Below are 25,727 nucleotides of genomic sequence, written 5' to 3' on the forward strand. Positions count from 1 at the left end.
CTAATGCTTTTTACACATTCAAATTAAGTGCACTTGTACTATTATTAGCCTTAACCGCTGGAATAAAACTTAAAATAAATATTATTACATCAAAATACAATTTTCCTACACAGTCAAAAAAAGTTAAAATGTCGAATGAGTTAATGGTTTTTGTGCTACTCTCTGGCTTGAAGAAATATAGGGTACTGAAAGCTGTAAATTTATGCTGAACTGTAGTGCAAAGTTTGTTACTTTTAATTCTTACACATGCTAACATAGTTCACATATACAGTGAAACCTGTGTATAACAATAAACCTGTCTATGACGATATTTTCCGTGGTACCAGAAAAATGTCAGCATTTATAAATCAAACTGTCTATAGCGAAAACCTGTCTATAACAATGCATTTTTTTAGATCCCAACAGTATCGTTGTAAACGTAGACAGGTTTTATTGTACCAGTTTTAAACTCGAAGCTTAATTTAAAAATTGACTCATTTTTGTACCAAAATATAATTTTTGCGAACAGCTTGAATTGTCGATTGAGGAAATGACGTTAATTTTATTCTCTGGGTTAAAGGGAAAACGTATACTGAATCCTCGTAATTTTTATTATGTGCTTAACATTCTGTACTAGTCTTATACTTCGCACAAAGTGGATAAATACACACGTTTTAAGGGAGAGCATAAACTAATTTTGCTTCCTTAACAAAAAAAATGCTTCACGAGTGTTGTTTTTAATTAATAATATACATTTTTTGTTATTAACAAACTTTTGCATACATATAATATCACGGGTAGATAAAAAATCAATTGATTCTGGAGTAAAATACCTGAAGCCGTTTTTTTTTTTTTTTTGAGTATCAGCAAGAGTTTCATGTTTTTTTTTTTTCATATAGGAATAACAACTGAGGGAAATTAGGCGGTGTAAAGTTGGGTAAAATTGATGGCGAGACAATCCATTGAAGTTCATTCCTTTTTCTTTTCATGGTTTGCTATGTACATAATCAAAGTTATGTTTGAAAATAAGGTTTCAATCTTGCTAGGGCTTTTCTTTTCCCTCCAACATCGGTGGACTTTGTTTCAATTTTTTTATGTTTTGGCTTTAACGATGAAAACGATGCATTTATTAAATACTTTAACTATAAATCATGATATTTTTTTAAAACAATTTCTCAGTTAAACAACACAATACACAAGCTGTGACTATATAAAAATATTGCAAGCGAGAAGAAGGTAGAGTTTACCTTACAAAAATAAGCATTGAAGTCTGGTTAAGGCATCAAATTCAAACTTACCTAAAAGAAATAAAATAAAATAAATTACGTTTCATATTAACTAACAGTTATCTTTTATTCACATAAAAACAAATTATTGCATCGAAACTTTATAAACTCAATGTAGTACACACTTTAATTAATCCGCTGCTCTTTTTTTGGTTCTCTATTTTACACAAGTATGTTCAAACAACTGATATTGAAAAATACCAGTATTTTTCAAGGGTATGGTCAAATGTTTGAACATAGTTTTGTAAAATATAGAACCAAAAACGTAAGGAGGGTTAGTTAAAGTTAAATTGCGTATTTATAAAGTTATAAATACGTAGAAAAGTTGTAAATATAAATAGAGTTTTGTTTTTACAAAGGATAGATAAATAGTTATCTAGATAGATATTGTTTAAATTATTTTTAGCTATTGAACTTTTCAAGATGAAGACGCTTTACTCTCCGGTTCACGTGTTGCATGATAATTTCTAGTTTTTGCTTTGTTATATCCCCACAAATATAAGTTTTATACTTCTTAATTTACTCCAATTTAGGGACGAAACGAGGGGGGGGGGGGTTAGGGATGTCTTCCCTTAGAACTTTTAGCTTTCTGCAAATTTGCAATCGTAATATAGTGTGTTGTATACTTGTAAGGATTGTTATGGCCAACGATCTCCCACAGTTGGTAAATTCTAGCTTCGCAAGCGTTCTCATTTTAGGGCGTTTAGTAGAAAATCATGTCATTGGATGAATTTTCGAAGTATTTTTTTCTTTTGCAATTTAATACTTCGTGGTCAATAAATACTATTACGCAACGAAAATATTTGGAACAGATCCTCTCATTGAGGTATAACATCAGTGACGAAAAAGGTGTATTTAACAGTATTAAATTTCTACTTAAAGACCACTGTAAATACGCATGAGTAACACGAAGAACAGTATTATAATAAAATGCTTAATTTACTCAAATATTTTATTTTATACACTAATAAATGGCATAAAACTGCAATACCACATGACTTCAATTAAAGTTGGAAAAACAGAAAAAAAATATGATTTATTACAAAACTGACTCAATTCAAATCGGTATTATCTGTAAATTGTCTGGTGATATTTTAAATTAAAAAACAAAAAGAAAGAAAAATAAAAGACGAAAAAATACGTAAATACAAAAGCGTTTTTTTTTTTTAAATGACTTGAGCTGATTTTTATACTAAACGTTTCATTTAATCAGTATATTTTCGTTTAAAGTTTTTTTTACTTCAATTAATCACTTTGATATCGCTTGGAATACATCGCGATCTGATGATTTATGGGTTCCACTGTCGGGATTTACGCATCATTGATCCTCAAATGGAATGTATCAACCTATATATGATATGGTATCCCGATAACGATTAAATTACCATCGATTAACTCTGGTTACTTCTTATGATTTCTTTTAAAAACTTATACACTTAACGAATTAACATTTATTTGATTTGTTGTCATTGTAAATAATTGGTTCAGTCAGGGTAAAGATAAACAGAATTTTTCTATTTCAGATTACGATTCTTACCTTTCTTTTTTATAAAGTGAAACAGAAAATGTTATGCTTTATGTCCAAGAATACACTCTTTGCAAACAACTGGGTGAGAAAACTTTGACCTTATGACTGTTTGTTATCGAATGAACATGTTTCATTATCCCCCAGAGACTGCGGGGAAAATACAAACTTAGCATTTATTTCTCCATGAGGTTATTTCCCCATGTAGGTGGATAACCAAGCTATACACGATCAGTTTATAAGCTTAATAAGTTTTGGAACCAACAATGAACAATCTGTGACCCGTAAGTTGCATGCAACCCGCTAAATCCTCGAAATGTTATCTGATATCACTTTTTAAAAAAGAATCATACAAAAATAAAAATAAGTTCTGAATTTTAATAAAATATGCACAAACCTGTAATTTGCCTTAAAACTTAACTTTCCAAAGAATGAAAAAGCTGTTTCCATTTACCTAAAAATACTGTATTTGCGGGGTAAATGAAAACTACTTAAAGGACGTGTCAAAAAAAAAAAAAAAGCTGGAGGCTCATTTTTATATCTAAATGCTTTTATCAAAACTTTCACACGGCAAGTAAACTAGATGAAACCAGTAAATTTGCGTTTGTAGAACTGTTGCTGAGGAAGGAGTAAGATTAATAATTAAAAAAAACAACTTTTCTGAAAGTTACATTTTAAACAATGGAGATATGCACACGATTGCTTGGAAATACATGGAACTCTCTTCTATTTGTTACCTTGTCCTTACTCAAGAGCTGTTTAGTTTCAAAAATTACCCCATGAATGGTAAAAGTTTGGTTAAATTTACTCAATGCTTTCTTTGACCCCAAGTTTCACGCTTAACAATAATACAAAGCTTAAAGCACTAATAGTTTAAAATAAGAATATTGAACTTCCCAAAAACTAGTAAAAAGACAGGATATTTTTTAAAAGTGAGCCCCTTTGTGACCTTAAGATTTTAATATAATGACAAAAAATGCTTTTACTAGGGTATTCATAGAAAAATGTTAAAAATATTTTAAAGCAAAAAATAACTCCTGAACTAAAAAATGCTTAATTTTTTGTGCAGCAGAAACAATATAAAAATGACTTAAAATCTTAAAACTACGCTTTCTTCAAAGAACTATTTCAAAAACTTAAAATACGTACCGGAAAAAAATCTTAAAACTTTTTCCAAAGTCACCGAATAGAAACTATCGTAAAGTCAAGAAGTTTTTTAAAGTTACTCTTTGCTCAAGAGAAAAGAAAAAAAAAAAAAAAAAACATCAATTTCTCGTGAGCTACCTCCCTGCGTAAAAAATAAAACACTATTTGAGCTTTAGACATGCAAGAGTTAACAAAAACCGTAAACATAAAAAATAAACATTCTTTCTCCATTCAAGCTATTTTTGTCGCATTTTTCTTCATTTGGAGAACATTTTTGTTTTATTTTATTGTTACCCATTCTTTGGAGCATCTCAATCAGCTGTTACGATAGAAAGACGAAAAAAAAAAGAAAAAAAAGAGGAAAAGTTTTTCACCTTCTCGCAACAAACTATGAAAGAAATTAAAAGTGATTGGCGAAAGAATCGGCTGCACAAAATGTCGATAAAAAACGTCGGAAAACAGAAAGGTTGAAAATACAAGAGAACGGTAATGATCGTTTGGTTTCAGGGGGAGGAACCTAATTGTATGAAAATGGAAATGAACAAATAAAAGATTTATAAGCAACTATCGATATTTCTTCGAGGATAAAATCTATAATGAGGATCGTTTTCGTGCACAAAAACGTATTTATTTATTTTGCGAAATTTTCAATCTTTATTTTATTATTATTTTTTTATCTTAAGTTATTTTATGTTCGGATATCTGAATCTCTGCTTCACATAACCTTTCAATAAATGTTAACTCCAAAATTGAGGGAAAAAATAACTATAAATTTCCTGCGTAATTTTAATCCCTTTGTGGAATGTATTTGCATATCAAACTGAAGGTACGAAATTATAAACTACGTACATTGTGTACCAATAAGTTTCAAAGCTTACAAAAAGAAGATTTTTATTCTGTCACATAAAACTCAAAAAAAAAAAACTTCGCGAAGAAAACAATTTTTATAAATAACGATCAATTAAGGTTAGAAGTTTTGAGAGTGTTCTCACTGCTACATTTTTTGAAAGCTTAGATTAAAAATAGCAAAACATGAAAAGTTGAAAACAAAAACGGCAATATTTTTTTTTTATTTCGACGACCCCAAACAGTGATTTTTTTTAATACACGCATCAAAGAATGATAAACATCTATGAAGGAAACACATTAACTGAGGTCCTGCAAAAGAGATCTAAAAAAAGCTTTTTCACATCATTAGAGAGTATTAAAGAGAAAAAAAAAAGCTGATGTTGCCATTAAATGGAACATAACGTTTTTGTTTATGCGAACTAAGGGCTATACATCAATTTATTTTTTATAAGAATAAAGTTAAAAGACATGTTTTTCAAAATAAATATATTCCAGTTTTATTGGCACACAATTTTTATTTTCAAAAATTAAAAAAAAAATGCTTAAGAAAATAATGTGTTATTTTTTTGTACTCAAAATAAAAAAGAAAGGAAGGTGAAGTGGGGTTAATATCTTTTCGTATATTTATGAAAAATTCCTATGCGTTTAAATATAACGCTTATGTACTAGATGTATGTTTAGCAGTTTTGAAATGGGAAATGTATTGCCAGCAACGACTTTTCTCACTTTAAGTCCAAACCTTTTGCCTTTAAGTTCAAACCTTTGAAACATGCTTCTTAAATCAGAATAGTCGTCTATGCAGTTTCGTTGCATTTTTTTCCACTCGGTTTTACCCAACTGCGCGTGCGCGACGCAAAGGAGGATATTGTGTTTATGAGTCTTTGTATGTATGTTTGTTCCTATGTGGCGTTATAGAGGATAAACGCCTTGGCCAATTTTGATGATTTTTGCGTCAATCGACTTTTTTTCACCTTGGGAGGGTCACTAAACACATGACAGCAATCAAAATTCACCACATCAACAACCAGAGCCAGATTGTCAATTCGGGATCGCGTTGCATGCTATTTGCGTGCTACACAGCGTGCGACAAATGCAGGTAGCGATTTCGCTGCCCGAATATTTTGTTTACTAAGTCTACTAATTCGATTTTCATCTCTAACATGTTGCATTTGTTTTTGTCGTGATTCAGAGAACTGAGTTTCGTAACGTGTAGGGTCTGGTGGAGTAAAGTGGTCATAAAATCGTAGGTTGTCAACTTAGGTGGATGATAAATACAACAAATTCTTTAAACACATTAACTTTTTTTGTTGTTATTTTATATTGAATTATTAAAGAACATGGTACATTGCATTTTAGAAAGAAAAACATTGATTTTAGTAGTTTTATAGCACTTTCTTTTTCCTATGTTTTTATGACCACTTTACCCCATGGGATGAGGGAAAGTGGTCATAGCATGGAGTAAAGTGTTTATAGTTAAAAATAGATGCGAAACCATTATAAATAACCCTAAAACTTGTATATTTCGGTTGTTTTTATAGTTACAAGTATATCCATGTATGCACGAATATATTCGTGTCGTGTTATACACGAGTAAACACGATCCTATATGAATAGATACATGTATATATCAGGTATGTGCATGCACGTGCCTACTCAAGTATATACGTGTATATACTTGAGTATATAAGCATGTATATGTGATTACCTACAGGCGTATATACGTGTCTACATGAGTACATACGTGACACGTGTATATACGTGTCACGTTTATACGCGTGTCACGTGTATACGAGTATATACGCGTATAAACGAACATCATATGAAGTTGTATCTCGAGAAAATATGTACATACTTGCGTATATATGTGTACAGTAGACGTATATATGCATATATAAGTGCACATACATACATACATGTACGAGTATACACGAGTTAATTCGTGGATACATCCAGTGCGTCTTTGTATGTGTCTACTCACGTATATATAATATGGAAGCACGAGTATATACGCATGTATACGTGTAAACATACGATTATATACCTGTATAGACGTATATAAGTACATTTACGTGCATATACCAAAATATGTATGTATACACGAGAATATACGCTTATATGCATGCCAGCCTACTGAGTGAATCTAAGCTCTTGGGAAAAAATCAAAGGGGTGTAAGAGGGGAGAATAAGATGCAAAGAATCATAAGGAAGTTATAATCACTGACGCGCTACATGCACACAAAGCCAGAAACTGATGGATGGAAAGCAGGGCACAAATTTGTTGCACAAAGAAGATTTTACGTAACATTTCAGTTTTTAAGAAATATATAGAGCAGTTGTTAAAAATTAAGGCCTGTAGTAGCTCTAATACACGCATCGCAACAAAGGCGCAGCGGTTGATGAAAGTTTTTCAAAAGTCTCATTGCAACAGAGAGTGATCTGTGAATGCGACGCATTATTACAGCTGCAATCCACAAATTTCATCAATCGCTTTAAAACTTCCTTAAGACCTAAAATGTTGTGCAAAATTATCTTTGTGTATTATAAATTTGACTTTTTTTGCATCCATCAGTTTCTGGCTTTGCGTGCATGTAGTGCGTCAGCATTGTGTTTGTGACCATATGTTCGTTATGATTCTTACTTCTTATCCTCCCCTCTAACACCTTTTAATAATGTGCTCAAGTGTTTAAACTCACCCTGTATACTTGTATTTCTTATGCTTGTATGTAAGTGTCTACTCGAGTAGGTACGCTTATATTACGTGTATACCTGATTATATAAGTGTTTTTGTATATGCGAATATAAGCGAGCATATACATGTATAGTAGAATATATAGCTGTATGGATAAAAGATGCTTGCAGATACTCATATACGTATTTACTGGCGCATTTATTTGAATACGCCTATGTACATGCCTACACGAGTATTTATGCTTATGTATACTCATATAGTCATATATTTAACCCCGTTTACTGTAAAAACAATGCATATTAAGTAAAACTAATATTTAATTTGTATCTGCCTTATACTTAAAGATTAAGTGACATTAGAAGAACAATATTCGTTAAGCCTAATATTATGACCACTTTACCCCATCTCACTTAAATTGTTCTAAAAAATTATCTAAAATAGATTCAGCTAACTGCTAATGAGTAAGAGTTCTTGAGACATGTAGGAAGCTTCCTGTGCAGTCAATCAATTCCTAGTTCTAACAAACAAAATTTCCCAAGAAAGTTAAAATAGGTGTATAGATTTTAAAATTTTTCATATTCACGCAAAATATTTTTTTTTACCAAATAAAATTTTGCCAGTTGTAAAATTTTGTATTCAAAATGTAGTTTCTAACTGCCTTACTCTAAAATAAAATTTTCACATTCATTCAAACATTTATTTCCAAGCTATAGCCATTTATTTGACGTATGACCACTTTACCCCATTGACCACTTTCCCCCACCAGACCCTACTATCTGAACGCGCTTTTTTAGTTTTGCGAGAAATTTTTGACTGACGACGTTTCCGCGCTGATAATATAGCTGTAGTTGACTTAAGTTCGCGAATTTTTGCTAAAGGTCAAGCATCTGTAGCTTTAAACCGAAATAAGTTCCCAGAGGGACGAATAAATCAGTAGTTTAGCCCACCGCAAGTTACTTAATAATAGTCGCGATAAAAACTTTCTCTAAAAAATGACCAGATTGCGAAATTTGCTGTCTTATGATTATACTAACTAGGTCAATGAAAATTAACTAAAAAGTGTAAAATAAAAAATAATAATTAAATAAAAAAAAAACCGACTGCCTAAAAACCAAAAAAATCTACGAGGCGTATTTTTAAAGTAAGTTCCGTTTTGATATAAAAAAAGAACGAGTACAGATAGAGCAAAGAAATTTATTGCACAAAAATCTACCATCCTTACGCTATTTTTTGACATTGCTCCCATGATTTTCCAGACATTTGTCATAGCGTGGTACAGGTTTTTGTATACCTATCCATAGAAAATTGCCGCCTGTGTAGTCAGCCATGGGATAACATGTTCTCTCAGCTCATTATTGCTGTTGTGCCACAGACCACCTTGGAAAGACTTTAGATGCCGAAACAAATGAAAGATGCTGCGAGCGAGGTGAGGGCACACCAGAGGATGTTCAAAAACGCCCCAGCCAAAGCCCTGAAAGAGTCCTCATGGTTGACTAAACGGGCGGTAACTTTGTACGAATAGGTATACAAAAACCTGTACCACGCTATGACAAATGCTTGGAAAATCACGGGAGCAATGTCGAAAAATAGCGTAAGGGTGATAGATTTTTGTGCACTAAATTACTTAGCTCTATCTGTACTCGTTCCTTTTTTATATAAAAACAGAACTTACTTTAAAAACACGCCTCATATAAAGAAAAAATATCAGCACAGTAGTTTCGAATTTTATTAAGTACTACTGAATTGTATTAAGTACGACACCATTGAAATAGTTTTATAATCGATACACACATAAGACAAATCATAAATTCAAAAGCAGAATAGAAGGATCAACAGTCGGGGCTCATTCAAATTTTACGGGGTTCCTTAATTTGTCAAAAAGAAATGGGATTGTTGATTTTTCTATTCTACTTTTGAATTTATGATTTGTCTTATGCGTGTGTATCGATTATAAAACTATTTTAATGGAGTAGTTACTTAGTAATAGGAAAATGTGGGGCAAAGTGAAATGGTTAAGATGTCTGAGATTTTTGAAAATGAACAAATTGGAAATGTGTTTTGAAAATTACAGTACATTATTGTATTTTATAATAAAGTTTGTATTGAAACATTATTCTTTATTTTTGGCGGTAAAATTGTGCCTTAAAAAAGTGGAAATTTTGCACTTGTTTTTTTCATGGGGCAAAGTAAAAATGAAATATTTTTCGAATTTAATATTTTCTGTTCGATTCTGAAAATTATTTTTGACCAAAGTAATAAGCAAATAAAATGATTATTTAATAATCGAAAAGATAATGAAATGATAAATTAATAAATTTAATAATTCATTAATTACTACATGAGGAAGAATAAATCAGTGAATGAAATAGTGAATGAATATGAAAATAAGTGAAAAAATGAACTAATAAGTAAATTATTAAATGAAGGAAGGTAAATAAGTTAGTAAATAAATGAATACGTAAGTAATTTCGTAAATGTTTGAATGAGTAAACGAAATGAACTATTTCTTTTTGCCACATCCACTTTAACCTGAATGCACATGACTAATTGTGAAAAATGTTAAAAATGCAAATAACCTAAATATCAACTAAATAAATACTGCACCGACTAGCACCGACTATTAGAAGATCCCAATTAATATTTAAAATGTTAATAACTAGAACTTTATCACTTGATAATATCGTAATAATTTATGATTTACGGTAAAAATATTAGAGTTTCAATTTTTGAAAATTGCTTGTATTATCACATGACTTGATTTTCAGAGGTTCTTTCTGCTTGACTGGAATAGACTACATGTGTTACTACATTGTTAAAATATCACTAGATGGTTGGCGCAAAAAGCAAAGTAAATATTTCACCATTTCACTTTGCACTGCTATTTCACTTTGCCCCGCATTCATCTACTTAACAAAATTCTAAACTACTAGGCTTATATTTATCCCTCTTTAGTTTTTTTTTTTTTTTGGTTTTTTCGCAGTCGGGATTTTTTGTTTTTATTTAACAATATTTTTTCTAACTGATGTTGGTAAAAACAGCACCTTAAATATTTAAAACATAGTGATTTCCGTTTTGCTTTTCATTCATTATAATATAGCTCAAGTTGCACCCCAACGTTTCTCATAGCAATGCTCTTTCAAATTTGAGCAAGAATGTTTCATTGATTTTCTTCTACAAGTATTCTAAACAAGTCTGAAGTTCAATTAAAATTTGTGATTGTAAAAAGTTGTAAATTTGTGATGGATAAATACAAGGCACATGTTTCGCATTTAAATTGAAATAATGTACTTGCTTTAAAATAGCAAACAGCATGATTATATCAAAGATTCCAACTGCACAATGTATTTTCCTGGTTTTGTTGAAGTCCTTTTTATAGCATAATTGATAATCCAGTTTTTTTTAATTTTCGAGATAAATAATGCACAATCAGCTGAGAATCCTCATATATATAATAGCCAATGATAGATTAACCCTCTTGACTTTATTGTGAAAAAACTTAACTGGATCCGGTAACTTAACTGTTTTACTGGTAATAGAAGAATGTGTCATTTCAGGGGAATGAAGCAACTGTGCATGCTATCCTGGAGTTTAGGGTTAATCTACCGGAGTTAGGGTTAAAATTTCAACTATCAAAATATCACCAAACAGGCAATTGCTACGTTCAAATGAAGAAGCAATTTTCAGTAGTTATATTTTGACAGGCGATTTTCTAGTACAGCAAAATTAAGATAGATTTTGGGGAAGATAATTATGCCATAAAGTCACAAAATTATTTTGTTATGTTTATACTTTAGATTTTGCCTGTGTTCAGCATATTTAATTGTTTGTACTTCAGTTAGATTTGTAGCAAATTAGCATTTACGATCGTAAAATGCTAATACTGTGCTCATAACACCACCGCTAACTGGAATAATACATTCACTGAACATGGACACATATCCTCATGTAACATAAAATGAACTAATATTTCTCTTCATCATTTGAAACTACACATTGTTTGGGCATTTCCTAACTTAATCTGCAAGTTTTGTTATGTAAATACTCATCCAGCTCCAATTTGCTATTTTCTTCCGTTATAAATATTAATTAGACATGAAATGCCGTTTAAAATCCTCGTTTCATATCTGTGATCATCTAAGAATTATCTCAAAAAATGATGTCGTTAAAAGATGAAAGAACATTGTATTGAATTAAATTAATGGCGATTCCTTGGTGCAAACATTTTATGTTCGGACTCAAAATGAGAGAATCTTAAGATAATACAAGAGATATCAAGTGTTTCAAATGTGTATGTGTTGTTAAGCTGCACCACGTTTGATTAAAATTCCTTCGAAATCACAACCTTTTGTCTGAGTATGCAGATTTTATATTAGGTGCATTGAAGTATACTTGAGGCTCTGCTAAAGAACAAGGGTCATTTATGTGTAATCGTTATTGCTGCAAAGTGTTGATGAGTGTTTCCGTAGAGCAATTCAGGTAGCTTTAAATTTCCTATTTTTCTTTTCTTCAATCCTATTTCAATAGTGGTTTTGATTCTAATGGCATAATACTAAGGAAAATAAAGTATTGAATAGTTATTCAAACTTATTTAAAAACCGGCTAAATGCATTCTCCTACTAAATAACTACTAAAAATATAGGTGTAACATAAGAAAAATTAATAGGAAAAAATTGTTTAGTTAACTCGAATGTTTTATTTCGCACTCTAAAACATAACGGAAAACTGCAGTACTGCTTGACTTCGACTAGAATTTGACAAACAGAAAAAAAGCGCCGATTTATTTCAAAATCAACTCCAACCAAGTTGATATTATCTGTAATAAAGTTGGACGATACCATAAATTTAAAAAAAATAAGAGACAAAGTAAAAACGTATACCCAAAGTTATTGAATATAAAATTAGTTTTTCTGCTCCCCAAATTAGTTCCCCGAAGTTATGGAGTAAAAAATTCAAAAAACCATCGAAAATGAACTTTTTACTTGGTTTAATGTTAAGATGCTGCTTGCAGTAACTTTAAAGCACGGATCAAATGATGTGCAAAAACAACCTATACTATTAAAATCCGATCGTGTGTATCTGTGTACATAATTTTTTAGTTAAACTGTGGCAAAGGAAACAACCAGGAGAAAAGAGGTTTTTTTCTGAAAATTGTACAGAAAATAATCTTGCATTAAAAACATATCGATAAGTTCAATTAAATATGCCTATTCTTTAAGTTAAATTAAGGCAAGTGCTCATTTGTAGTAAAACAAACTGGCAGATTCAACTGAATCCTCCCGGCTTCGAAATCAAAAATTTAGGTTTGTATGTCGTAAATATTTCTCGGCTGTACTTCCGCTCGTTGCCCTAAATCTATAGAGTAAAAAAGTTAATGAAAATAATGGTCAATCTCTCTTCGTTTTTTGGGCCATTGTTACCCGGGCAGAACAAATTTGCGCCAGTTGACGATACCATTTGTAAAAGATAATGTATGATCAATTCATGAAAGTAAAGAAATTTCTGGCTCCTGAAGAAATTTACAACTCATATAATAGTGCTCATTCAACGCATAGCACACTCATTATATAACTTGCGAAATATATATATATTTATGCGTTGAACTAAAATAATGCTGCTAAGAAAGTAACTGATTAAAATTTGCATAGAGATTTAATATTAGTGGAAGAAACAGCAGTCTTGCGGTTCTATTTAATAAAAAAAAATGTAAAAATTTAAACACAAACACTTCTGACTGCCTCAAAATTTACTTTAATTACTCAAGATGCTTCCTTGTACTAGTGCTACTATTTACTTCTCATAGAGTATTTCTCTTCCGTTTCTCTCCGAACGTTCTCCTTCTTAACGCCCATAAAATAAGTTTCGATTTCCACTTTAACTCAGAATCAAATTTTGTCGTCTAAGTTAAGATAAAGTTACACTTTAATTTCCTGAAAAGCTTGAAGTTTGTTTGACTGCGAGGATTTAGGGAACTCCTCTTCGTGAAGTTATATCAAATTTCCTTAAAGTATGTGATTAGAATGTTGTCCGCATTCAAAAGAAACTTTTCGAATAATTTTTCTCTAACACATTAAATAATTACTTTTGTGCATTAAGCAAAGTATTTGGCAGCATTCGTAACAAATTGAACGCTTGAAGAAAATTCCTATAATTCGTATACCGTGTAGGATTAGAAACCAGATATAAAAATGCATCAAAATATGACAAAAAAAAATCAGATTCTTATGTTTGCTCTTCTATATTTTTACCTATATCGTTTTCTATTTATTGGTTAGTAATAAAAATCAAACCAAATATGCAGAAGGTAGAATAAGTGCTTACTATTTTCCAAAAAAAAACAGAAATTAAACTAGTGTTTGACTATTAATTTGCTACATCTTCCTTATATTAACAAGTCTTTTGAACTAATGAAAACTCGTACATTGCATAAAATATTATCAATCAAGTACAAAACATTTGCGACTTACAAGAAATCAACGATATAAATGAAAAAAAAATCAATAAATGGCCATGCTTATTGAAATTTTTCAGAGTTTTCGCAGGAAGCTTTGCCAGAGCGACTTTGGGCGATTATTATTTCTTTTAGAAATAAACCAAGCAGATGCTCCTTTTCAAAAATAGGGACCTTTACCTCTTAAATTGACGAAATAGTTGGCAGTTTCTATTGAATAGAAGCTCAAAATAAACCTCAACACAATAGACAAAAACAAGGAAATTTCAGGATTTATTATTTCTTAATTTATTTTTGAAGTGATAGTTTTTTACCCGACTGCACGACGCAAAGGAGGGTAAAGTGTTCTTGAGTCTATGTTTGTATGTATGTTTGTTCCTATGTGGCGTTGTAGAGGCTATGCGTCTTGACCATTTTTGATACTTCTTACGTCAACCGATTTTTCCGTACCTTGGGAGTGTCACTAAACATATGACAGTAATCAAAATTCACAGTATCAACAACCAGTGGCCATAGTGTCGGTTCCAGATCGTATCGCACGCTTCCTGCGTGCAATACAGCGTGCAACAAATGCTAGTAGCCTTTTTGCTGCTTGAATTATTTGTTTCCAATGTCTACTAATTCGATTTTCATCTCTAACATGTTGTATTTGTTTTTGTCGTGATTTAGGGGACTGAGTTTCGCGACCTGTACTTTCTTGACGGGATTTTTTAGTTTTGCGAGATAGATTTGACTAACACACGTTTTCGAGCTCGCGTCATCATGAGTTACATAAGCTGCTTACATAGCTGTGGTTGACTTAAGTTCGCGCATTTTTGCTAAAGGTCAAGAAAATGTAGCTTTAATCCAAGTTAGGTCCCTAAAGGGACTAATAATCAGTAGTTTAGACCATCGCAAGTTACTTAATAATCCTCAAGATATAAACTCTCTCAATGAAATGACAAGATTGCGAAACTTACCGCATTATAATCATAATAACTAAGTCAATGAAAATTAACTATAAAGTGTAAAATTAAAAAATTTTATTAAATAAAAATAAAAAAACCCGACTACGTAAAAACCAAAAAGAGTAAAATAGAAAAAAATATAATTGCCCAGTAGCTTAGAATGTTGTTAAGTACTACTGAATAACTACGCCATTGAAATAGTTTTAAAATCGATACTCACCTAATATATCATAAATTCAAAAGCAGAATAGAAGGATCAACAGTCGGGACCCATTCATTTTTGAACAATTATGGAACACCGTAAAATTTGAATTGATCCCGACTGTTCTGCTTTTGAATTTATGATGCTTTAAGTAGTATCGATTATAAAACTATTTCAATCGTGTAGTTATTCAATGGAACTTAATAACATTCTGGTAAGCTACTGGGCTTACATTTTTTTTTTTTTTTTTACTCTTTTTGGTTTTTACGTAGACGGGTTTTTGTTTTTATTTAATTTTTTAAAATTTATTTCTTAAAATACTGTTTATTTTTTATTTTGAAATTCAGCATTTATAATCCACTTATACCTTTATTTTATATTTGTTTATCAGCCGAAATTATGATTACATTCTTTTAAAATTCCTTTTTGTTTTTGCAATGCATTACATCATTTCCACGGTTAAACTAACTACCTAACTGAAACTAGATTCAGTACTAAATAAATGTTTTTTACCCTCTCATAATGTCTTTTCCTGAAAAAAATATACAACAATGCTGTAGTCTATTGTTACTTCTTACCAACGTTACGCATATTTTCTCACAGCAATTAATACAGAACAAAGTGAACTGTTTTGAATTTTTTTTTTCAAATTCAAGAACAATCCTGTCCATTTCCTTAACAACTAGTCATCGTTAAAATTTCCAAGCTTTGTCTTACATTTCATTTTTAATTTCCTGCCCTGCTAGAATTTTTTTTATATTCTCTTGACCAGGAAATTGGTTGGTATTCTTCAACAGATAGATCGTATTTCGTAAATCCTCTTTTTCTAGCTGATGCAAGCAAAGTGAAGAAACGAATAGAATGAATTACGGAAGATAATCTATCACGCAAACTTTTCCTAATGTTGTCGCCTCGGAGTGCAAATGTGATCACTCATCCCGAGTTTTACCTAACCTTATTTTCTTTCCAAAGATATATGACATGCTCTTTTCAGCATCCTGAACTGCAACATCTGTGACAGTTTGGATCGCACGAAGGTACGTTTTCTTAACGAATTTGTTAAAAGGACCTGAAATGTGACTAATTATGACATGTTGTAATAAATGATAAGGATTTATATAATACGGATGAAATCCTGTTTACCAAACTGACCTAATCTCTCATTTTGTTGCATTAGTTTTAAGCGACTTTATGTGTTAAATACAGGCGTCCTCGTATAACACGGTTAATTCGTTTCATGTAGTATCGAGACCGAGTGATACGAGACTTTTTTAAAAATAACCTTTTTAACTTATTTTTTACACTAAATAATCATGTACATTGTAATAATCATGTCAATATATATCGTGTTGTATCGAAACAGTGTTATACGAGAAATAATGTGTATCAAGGCATGTGTAACGTAATATATCGAAACCAAGTGTCATAAAAACAAAGTCACTTATTAGAGTTATACTCAAACATTAAGAAACTGTATTAAACAAAAATGAATTTTCCATCTTTTTTAAATGTTACTTTCGTGTTATGTCAAATTCAAGTTTGGAAGTAAAATTTAAATTCAAGTTTCGTACCGTGTGTAATATCGAAACCGTGTTTTAATAATCGCAAATTCGGTACCGTGTAATATTGAAATCGTGTTGTACCAGTACCGTGTTATACGAGGGACGCCTGCATTTCTTTTTCAATCACGGCTTAAAGTACTAGAAAATTAAGTCCCTTTGATTTTCGTAACATAGAACTAAACCACGGAAACATGAAGTCGTTAAATTTAGAAGTATTGGTGTAAAGAGTCGACTACAGAAGTTGTCATCCTGAGTTTCTAGATAGTGATGTCTGCCATTAAATAGTAGATTTACTTTTTCCGAACACTGGAAAATTCGTCATAAACTTTAATAATAACTCAAACTTTCACTGTATTGATATAATGCAAAAAAACGCTTTTAACTTTTTTTAACGCCACGAATTTAAGTACTTCAAACTTAAATCCGTTTTTTTATTACAGCAGTGTTACATTTAAGTAACATAAAACTAAGTTAACAGAATGTCACGAATATTAAAAAGAAGTGTATAATGAATCGATTAAAAGCAGGCCTGTCATTTTATAATTGTAAATTTTGTGTTTGACTTTCAAAGAGGCAGTTCGTTTTCCCTGAACTTCAGCAATAAACTATAAGCTTCAGCATCCTAAGCTTTCGCTTTATTACATTAATGTCAGACAACGGTATCTTCAAAAGATATACTTTTTTTAATGATTTACAGTACTTAAAAATTAAGTTCTATTAATTGTCACTTAATTGTACTAAGGTCATGATCCCTTTAATTAAGTAAGCAGTTATTCATTAGTTTCAGAAGTGTCGAAATAATGCGTCGGCAAAAAATGTTTCGTTCTACAAAGCTGTGTTTGTGCTGCAGTTCGTTAAATAAACGATTTGTTTCACACAAAATCTTGTTGTCTGCACGACGCTAAAAATTACGTGAGGATTACATTTTATTCCAGTTATGAAATTAATAAATTATGCAAAGACTGTAAAACACGCGACAAAAACGTCCAACTAAAAATAAGCACTGTTGATGTGTGTTTTGGGATTTCAAAGATTATTTTATAGCAAAACTATTTAAGCTTAGGATCGAAAATGCATTTGAGAACAGGTTTCTTGTATTCCTCAAACACGCGGCTGCAGCTCTAATGGATATGTGTGCAAAATAATCACCTTTATTGGGGTTTCATGTATTGATAGCATTCAAAAGTGAGATGCTTGCTTCTAGTTTTATGTGTTTCGCTAAATTAACAAATAGTAATTTTTTGTTATACATCACAAACAAATACTCTATCAAATGAATATACTATATCTGGTTGTTGCAATTTTTCTTAAATTTAAATTCCTTCCAGAATAAACTATCCTCGCAAACTGTAATAGGCTAAAATGGTTCACCAGTTACTTGCATATTATATTGAAGTATACCCTATGGTTTCCTTTTGATCATGATATTTGTTCCTGGTTGTTTGAAAGGTATTCAGTTTGAGCCTACGTACTGTTTGTTCAAATAGATGTAAGTCATTGAAAATTGGTGTAGAGATAATATGGGGAAATTAAAAAATATTATTTAAAATTTGAGAGATTGCTAGCTTTAATAGCTTTTTCAATGGACTTTATTTTTACTTCAATAATACATTAAAAGCATGTTATAACACGCAAACAGAACTTTAACAGACGGCCGGGCCCTTGGGTCACATTCGGTCCGCGAATAGTTTTTGTTCTGCCTGCAAGAAACAAGCAGCAAAAAAAATCTATTTTTTTTCTTTTTTTCTTTTTGGTATGAAAACAAAACCATGCCAAGAAGATCTTAAACACACTCCTGAGTGCTAAACTAAAAGTAAAACGTATCGTGGTCGTAGGTATATAAGGAAAAGGGGAGCTACTAGACTCTGCACTTCAATATTGTTGGGTTCTTAACCCACATCGCGTCCGATTATTTACAATGAAGCCCTTAAAGGAAATAGCTTAGGGACTTCTGCTTTAGCATATTAAACAGTAGCATGAATGATTTCTCTACCATTCTCAGCATTTTAGGTTGATAATCCGCACTGTTAAAAAAGTTAAGAAGACCTTGCCTGGGGGGAGGGGGTAACGAATTTATAACTATTTCTTGTTGCAAATTTATTTTATCCTAGTCTATGCAACATATACACCAAATTTCATTCACACGCATCTTTTAGAAAGAGCTCCATTTTGCTTTAAACAGGCTGATTTTCATTATAACCAACTATACTATAATAATGGTGCACTTAGATGAGTTTATGAATTTGATGCACAGCGTAGAATTATACTCTCTGTGAAAAAGCAAAAACAAAACCCAAATTAACTTAATGTTTAAAACTCAAGTTATTTCTGTACTTTAACCCTTATCTAGTGAGGTGATTCTTTCATTGTAATGCAAGTGGAAAGGCGAAGTGGTGGGGTTGTAGTAACCCTTGTTGCATTCTCATGCCTTATTGAAATTATACTAAAAACCTGTAGCTATACTTAAAAATACTTGCAAAAGACTCGACTCCATAGTTATGAAGTTAACAGGATAATAATTTTTATTGCTCTTTCAACATTGCAAACTCTGCTCTTCCAATCCTCCGAACAAGCAATTTTAAACCAAAGCTATTGTTGCCTTGACAAAAGGGATGCCGACACACGCGGCTCAAAACATAACTTTATATAAACTATTTGCAAGAACCCTAATATGACACTTTTTGATTGCGTAACAACATTTAGAAAATAAAAGTCAGGACATTTTCAAGGACTTTTGCATCACGTGTTTATATGAACGCAACTGTAACAGTACTGCGAGTTACTTTCAAACCTGCTTTGTGCAGTGGAAAGGGGCTGCATAAAAAAACCAAAAGGAAAAAAAGTCGCCCAAATACTTTACGAGTAGCTTTAAACAGTAGTTTTTGTACAACTAAAAATATGTTTTATGTAGTGAATAGGAACCGCATAAAAAAGTCTCAGATAGTAAATAATTCAAAAACGTGCGATAAAATTAGGAACTGCGTCTTTAAACGAACTTAAGACACGACAAATATTTTGAATATCGACAATTTTTCGATAATCTGATTTTCAAGTACACATGCAGACATTAAAAAAAATAATTTACAGATAATCTTATTCTGCTCATTCAAAACTTTTTCAAACGTATAATCACTATCCTTCGCAGTCTGACAACGCGTGAACTTTCCTGTGTGGATCAAAATCACTTTCGTAAGTTGAAGATTCTACCTAGAACTCGTTTCACAAATAATTACTAAAATTACGTCATAATTTGATTGAAAATTTCATGTACCGCACGAAAAATAAAACAATAAAAAAATTTTGAAAAAAAATTGAACCGACTTCAAAATTGCTCTAAAAAGTGAAAAATAATTGTATTCTTTAAACATCATCGATAATGCTTTTAAACATAATTTTTGAAGTTGGTGCAAAAACGACAGATAAAATCATTCACAGACATAACTCAACTACAACTATAAATTTAACCAGGCCCAGTTTCTTCACTATCACATACATTATGCATTGCTGACAACATATTTGAATAACGATAAAAATGCTTCGTTCGTAACTTTGGATGCTTTTCTGAAAAAAATTATGAACGAAGCATGGTTACACTGGATTTTACGTTTTGTTTTAGCGCCAACTTCAAAAATTATGTTTAAAAGCATTATCGATGGTGTTTGAAGAATAAAATTATTTTTCACTTTTTAGAGCAATTTTGAAGTCGGTTCAATTTTTTTTCAAAATTTTTTTATTTTATTCTTTTTAGTGTTTAAATGTAGGTATTTCAGAAATAGTAAAAAGTTACCATCACGAAACTTCACCTTATTTTTTTCATAAAAATGCACCATACTAAAAAAAACTATAAACAAGCATTAAACTTTAAGCGATTGGCACTAAAAACTTATCTTTTTCCTCTCTGGAATTCATGTGTAGTTAATTTAATTATAACTATTTAAGTATTACGTTTTTCCTAACTAATTTTCATTTCACAGCATCTAAGTTGCTTATCATGCAATCTTGTATCTTCTTACTTAGCCCCGATCATCTGTTATTGGCATAGACGATAACGATAAAAATAGTACTGTGTGTCGTTGATGTAAACCTGATGGTAGCATTGTGAAGGCTAAGCAGATCCTAATCACTGCGTCAACTCGCTTCCAGGTTAGGTTTACCCCACTATGGAGCAATACCACTGAAGAGGGGAATAATCGATAATTCACATAGGGTTACTATAAATCAGCAGGGTTACCAAAATAAAATTATTTATGCCAAAAATGAGACGACAGCGCCAGATTCCCGATTATCGAAATATCCTCCTGAAGAAACTTGATCCTTGCTTCAGAGAAGCCTTCATTCAAAATTATCGTTACAGTTACTATTAATGCTACTGTCGTATGGCACCAAACTTTCATTACAATGGGTTTTAAATTTAATCATTTAATAGGGAAATTGCACGAAATTTATCGTTTTTTTCCCATAACTTTTTTTCTAAAGAAGAAATATTGTCAAACAAACCAATGGCACATAAGTTGAGCCATCCCCCATCCTTTAAAAAATAATCATCAAAATCGGTTCGCTAGGTGAGACGCTGTGAGTGGACAAACAAACAAAACAAACATTCCTTTTTGAAGTCGGTAAAAAAAAAAAAAAAAAAAAATAGAGTGTACATATAAAGCCTTTTTGTAAACGTTACAACATTTTTGAATGCAGAAGCTCAATACTTCTGTGATATAATACACCATACGGTACCAGTTTAGGGTTATATATAACTCTTAACAGCCTCATCGTTTTAGTAGGAAAAGAAGTAAATATGAGGCTTTTGAAATGTATTACTTGTCGATAAATCTACGCTAAATTACTGAAAAGGCTACCAGAAGATAAAATATACGTTTTTCTGCCTCTCTTAAACTCATTCTGATAATTAATGAGCTCTTAAGATTCTAAAAAGTATTTTCAAAGTGATTTAGTCTTAAAGCAAACTGAAATAAATTACATTAATACATTACTGAACGAAAAATTAATAATATTAAATCTTACTTTGGTAATTAATTCAAGTCATGCAATAATCTAATTAGTTTGACTTTTTTATTGCGTAAAAAAGCTTTCTTATTAAGCTTTCACGATATCAAAGACATTTAATTTAATTTAAGATTTGCATTTTCTGGAAAGCATTTGCATCATTTTTACTAGTTTTATCTATTTAAATTTCTTTCGCAGGATATTTTAAATACATAAACCTTAAAGATGCTCAAAAGTATTAATTAATATTTAAGAAATGAAAGAGGAAATTACAAAAAAGTGAAAAACTTAGGTTTTTTTATAAATTTGGTATTGATTAAATGATAAATAAGCGTGAATATATTGAGCATGTATAAATCAGTTAAGTTGAAAATATTTCAATTGCATAGACGGTAAGCAAAAGAAAAACAACGAAATTAAAAAAAAAAAAATGCTGAGAAAAATTTCGATTTTTGCAGCTGATTAGATATCTGGTATTTACTTCTGACTGAAAAGTTGAATATTATTTGAAAATAATAGGGTTTCAAAGTTTTTTAGATAAATTGCACTGTAAAAAAATTCCGAAACGTTACACATTATTTCTGGGATTTGAAGGATTTCCACCGTAATCTTGAGAAAAAGTTACATGAATGCAGACTTCTCAGTATTGTCAAAAATATGCGTAGCTACCAGTTTCAAAACCTACTCAGCATTTAAATTTAGTGCTTCGTTATCAAAGCTCCAAATGAGGGCAAAGTAAACCTCCCCAGTCATCAAAAACGTTTCTTACATTTTTGCTGGTCCGAGGGTCAAAAAAAGTGGTATGGAATAACCTGGTGCGCATATTTTTTCTTTCCAAGTGAAGCACGAAGTTCTCCCATAAACCGCTAAGGATTCCTGCACAGCTTTGAATGGGAATCGGTCCTTCGGTCCTTAGGCACTACCGGTTAGATCACTAGGGGGCACAATATTCTTAGAGTCTTGGCATTATTTAGTGATTATGTTTACGTGAAAGCAGTTTTCTCGCATGCTTTATGTTTATTTAGTTTGCGAACTGTGCCAAACCGTATTTTTGGCTAAAATAGCGTTTTAGTTGTAAACAGTTTTTTTTAATCGTTTAAACCGTTAATAATGGCGTCTGTATTGTTATCTATACTAATAATATAAAGCTGAAGAGTTTGTTTCAACGCCCTAATCTCAAGCACTACTGGTTCGAGTTGAAAATTCTTTTTGTGTTGAATAGTCCATTTATTGAGGAATGCGATAGGCTATAATTTAAATTGGTATTTTAATTAGAAAAAACTATATTCAATGTTTTATTGAATTTTTCTTTTTTTAGTATTTTTTTGCCACAGACACTGAGCCAACAGCGCCAGAAAAATATTTTTTGTACTAAAAACTTGGAAATTTAATTTTAAGTATGATGATAAAAAAATTTTGCAGGTAGAGCGATTTTTGTATTTTTTATAATTTTTTGAAAATAAAAACTTTTTTCGCATTTTTTCCTGGGTTTAATTTTTTCTAAACTCGTCTTGCAAAAATTATAAAAGCCTCTTTTCTAAAATTTAACTATGTAATAGTAAAACCATTTCACTTTCTTCAGAAAAAAAAAGTTTTCAAGAATAGGCAATAGTTTTTTTTACGATGTTTTTAATGCGGAGCACGGCATAACTTCCAAGCATACCCGAAGTTTTAGCATACTTCAAATTACAATGGTCATTATTCCATCGCAATGATATCATGACCACGTGAGCCAACTGCTGTGTTTGCATTTGCTTCTTCTTGTTTTTTTTTTATTTCGGAATGTTATCCAATTTTCTCCCCCCCCCCCCCCCCGACGTTTTGCTGTTGTTATTATTTAACGTTTCATATTTGTGGCCATTTGATTCAATAAAAGCAATGAGTTTTTTTTTTCTTTTGCACACTCAGGGAACAGAGAGCTTTTTTTTTTTTTTGGTGCTACTTTAAATAAATAAAGCGCGCAGTTTTTTGCATGATCTTCGTTTTATACACTGTCCGACATTGAAAATGCAAAACCAAGAAGAAGTGGTCAGAAAGTGATGAAATTTGGAAAAAAAGACAGAGACAGCAGGGAAGAATAAATTATCTTAATTTCAAAATGATAGGCAGAATACTGAGCGAGAACGGCGTCGGCTCAGTAGGGTGTAAGACCACCGTGGACAGCGATACACGAAGAAACACATTTAGGCATAGAGTGGAAAGGTTGCGGATGGAGTCCAGAGGGATGGCTCTCCATTCCCTTTCAACCATTTGCCACAGTTCGTCTTATGAACGAGGCAGGGACAGAGTCTGCAAACGGCGCCCAATCTCATCCCACACATGTCCGAATGGTAACAGCTCAGGAAAGTTTGGTGGACAGGGAAGCATCTATGTGCCTTGGAGAGCATGTTTGCGATACGAGCACTGTGTGGTCGGGCGTTATCCTTCGAAAAAATTGCATTAGGTAGCCCTTGAAAGTAAGGCATTGCCATCGACCGCAGCACATTATCCAAGTATCGTTGGACCGTCATAGTGCCCTGAATACGAACTAGAGGTGATATGGAATCGTACGCAATTGCACCCCAAACCATTATGCCATGTTGTCGTGCGGTGGGACGTTCCACAGTTACTGCCGGATTAGATCTGCCTTCACGTCGACTCCATACACATTTGCGGCGACTATCACTGGATAAACAGAAGTGGGATTGATCTGAGAACACGACATTTTGCCGTTCTGTCATCCGCGTCGCTCTAGTCCGGCACCATACTAAACGTTGCTGTCTATGTTGTTGAGTCAATGAGATTCTTCTTAGCAGACGCCGTGATTGCAAACCACCTGCGACCAAACGACGGGAAATGGTTCTAGTTGGCACGGGAACATTTCGGGTATCTTGCACCTGCTGCAGAATCGAGGAACTAGTCATTCATGGGTCTGCTACACCTTGTCGGTGGATGCGTTGATCCATGCGTTCTGACGTCACTCTGGCTGCTCCTGCACCTCCCAATCTTGCCACATTTCGTTGTTCCAACCATCTTCGGCACAACCGATGAACCGTGCTCGCATCCATGTGGGTATTAACTGCGATTTGACGTACAGACCAACCTCCCATTCTCAGTCCGATCACCATACCCCACGTAAAATCGTCTGTTTGTTGTAAGTGCCTTCGTTGACGGCGGCCTGGTATTCTCTCGTGTTACACGTATCCTCCAAGACAAAACAAAATTTCTTCGATAATTCTCCAGTCAGAAATAACGACCCGAATATTGCCCATTCTGCAAGTTTCTTCCCTTATATCTTACTTCACGTGCGTCGGAGAGCTGCACATTTCACATCATTTGCATAACTGAGTGATGTACGTCTACTCTAAAATTTGCATAAATTTCTGAACACTCCTTCTTGGTGTTGTGTTTTTAATGTCGAGCAGTGTATGAATAGAAAAAGTTTGTTAATTACAATCAGAGGTAGATATGCGTAGATCGTATAGGTAGATCGATAAATATAGAAGTCGATATAAGTAGATGGTCAGTAAGAGATAGACAGACCCGTATTTAAGGAACTTCAACTGTTGATCAATGCCGACCCCCCCCCCCCTCGAATTAAAAAAAATAAACATTCACATAAAAGTGGACGTACTTTTTGTTATTTTCCGACGAAATGGGCGTAGAGACCTGCCCCCCCCCCCTTCCTTTGTCGAACCAGCTTGTAGCTTTTATGTTTTATGTCTTTTTGGCGAATAGTTTTAAACTCCAAAGATACTTTAATAGGTTTTCTGAAAAGGTGTGTACGCATTTTATTTGAAGAAAAATGATCACTTCACATCAAAAGGGGCGGGGGCGGGGAGGGAGAGCTTTGGATTTTTTAATTAACGGGCTTTCTTTAAATTCTTAGCACGGGCATCACCGTACGGGTAGGGGAAGGGTGGGCAAAGTGGCCACTGCGGGCATAGTGGCCACGGCCGATTTCTCTGCCACCCAGTGGCGCTACGCAGCGGCCAACGCCTCAACTACTGCGTGAGACCTTCATTAGTGTTCCATTGCGTTGTGAAGGTGATCAGTTTACGTGTTCCGATTTTAATGTCAAATTTGTTGTTTTTCAAGTTGTTGATGTAAGGTA

General features: G+C 32.4%; 1 protein-coding gene across 2 annotated transcripts in view; it reads right to left on the reverse strand.

Annotated features, from left to right (window-relative positions):
- LOC129224690 (complexin-like) overlaps nt 1-25,727 on the reverse strand; it is a 677,646-nt gene that overhangs the window by 303,969 nt on the left and 347,950 nt on the right. The window lies entirely within an intron of this gene.

This window comes from Uloborus diversus, chromosome 6, assembly GCF_026930045.1.
Source record: "Uloborus diversus isolate 005 chromosome 6, Udiv.v.3.1, whole genome shotgun sequence".
NCBI lineage: Eukaryota > Metazoa > Arthropoda > Arachnida > Araneae > Uloboridae > Uloborus > Uloborus diversus.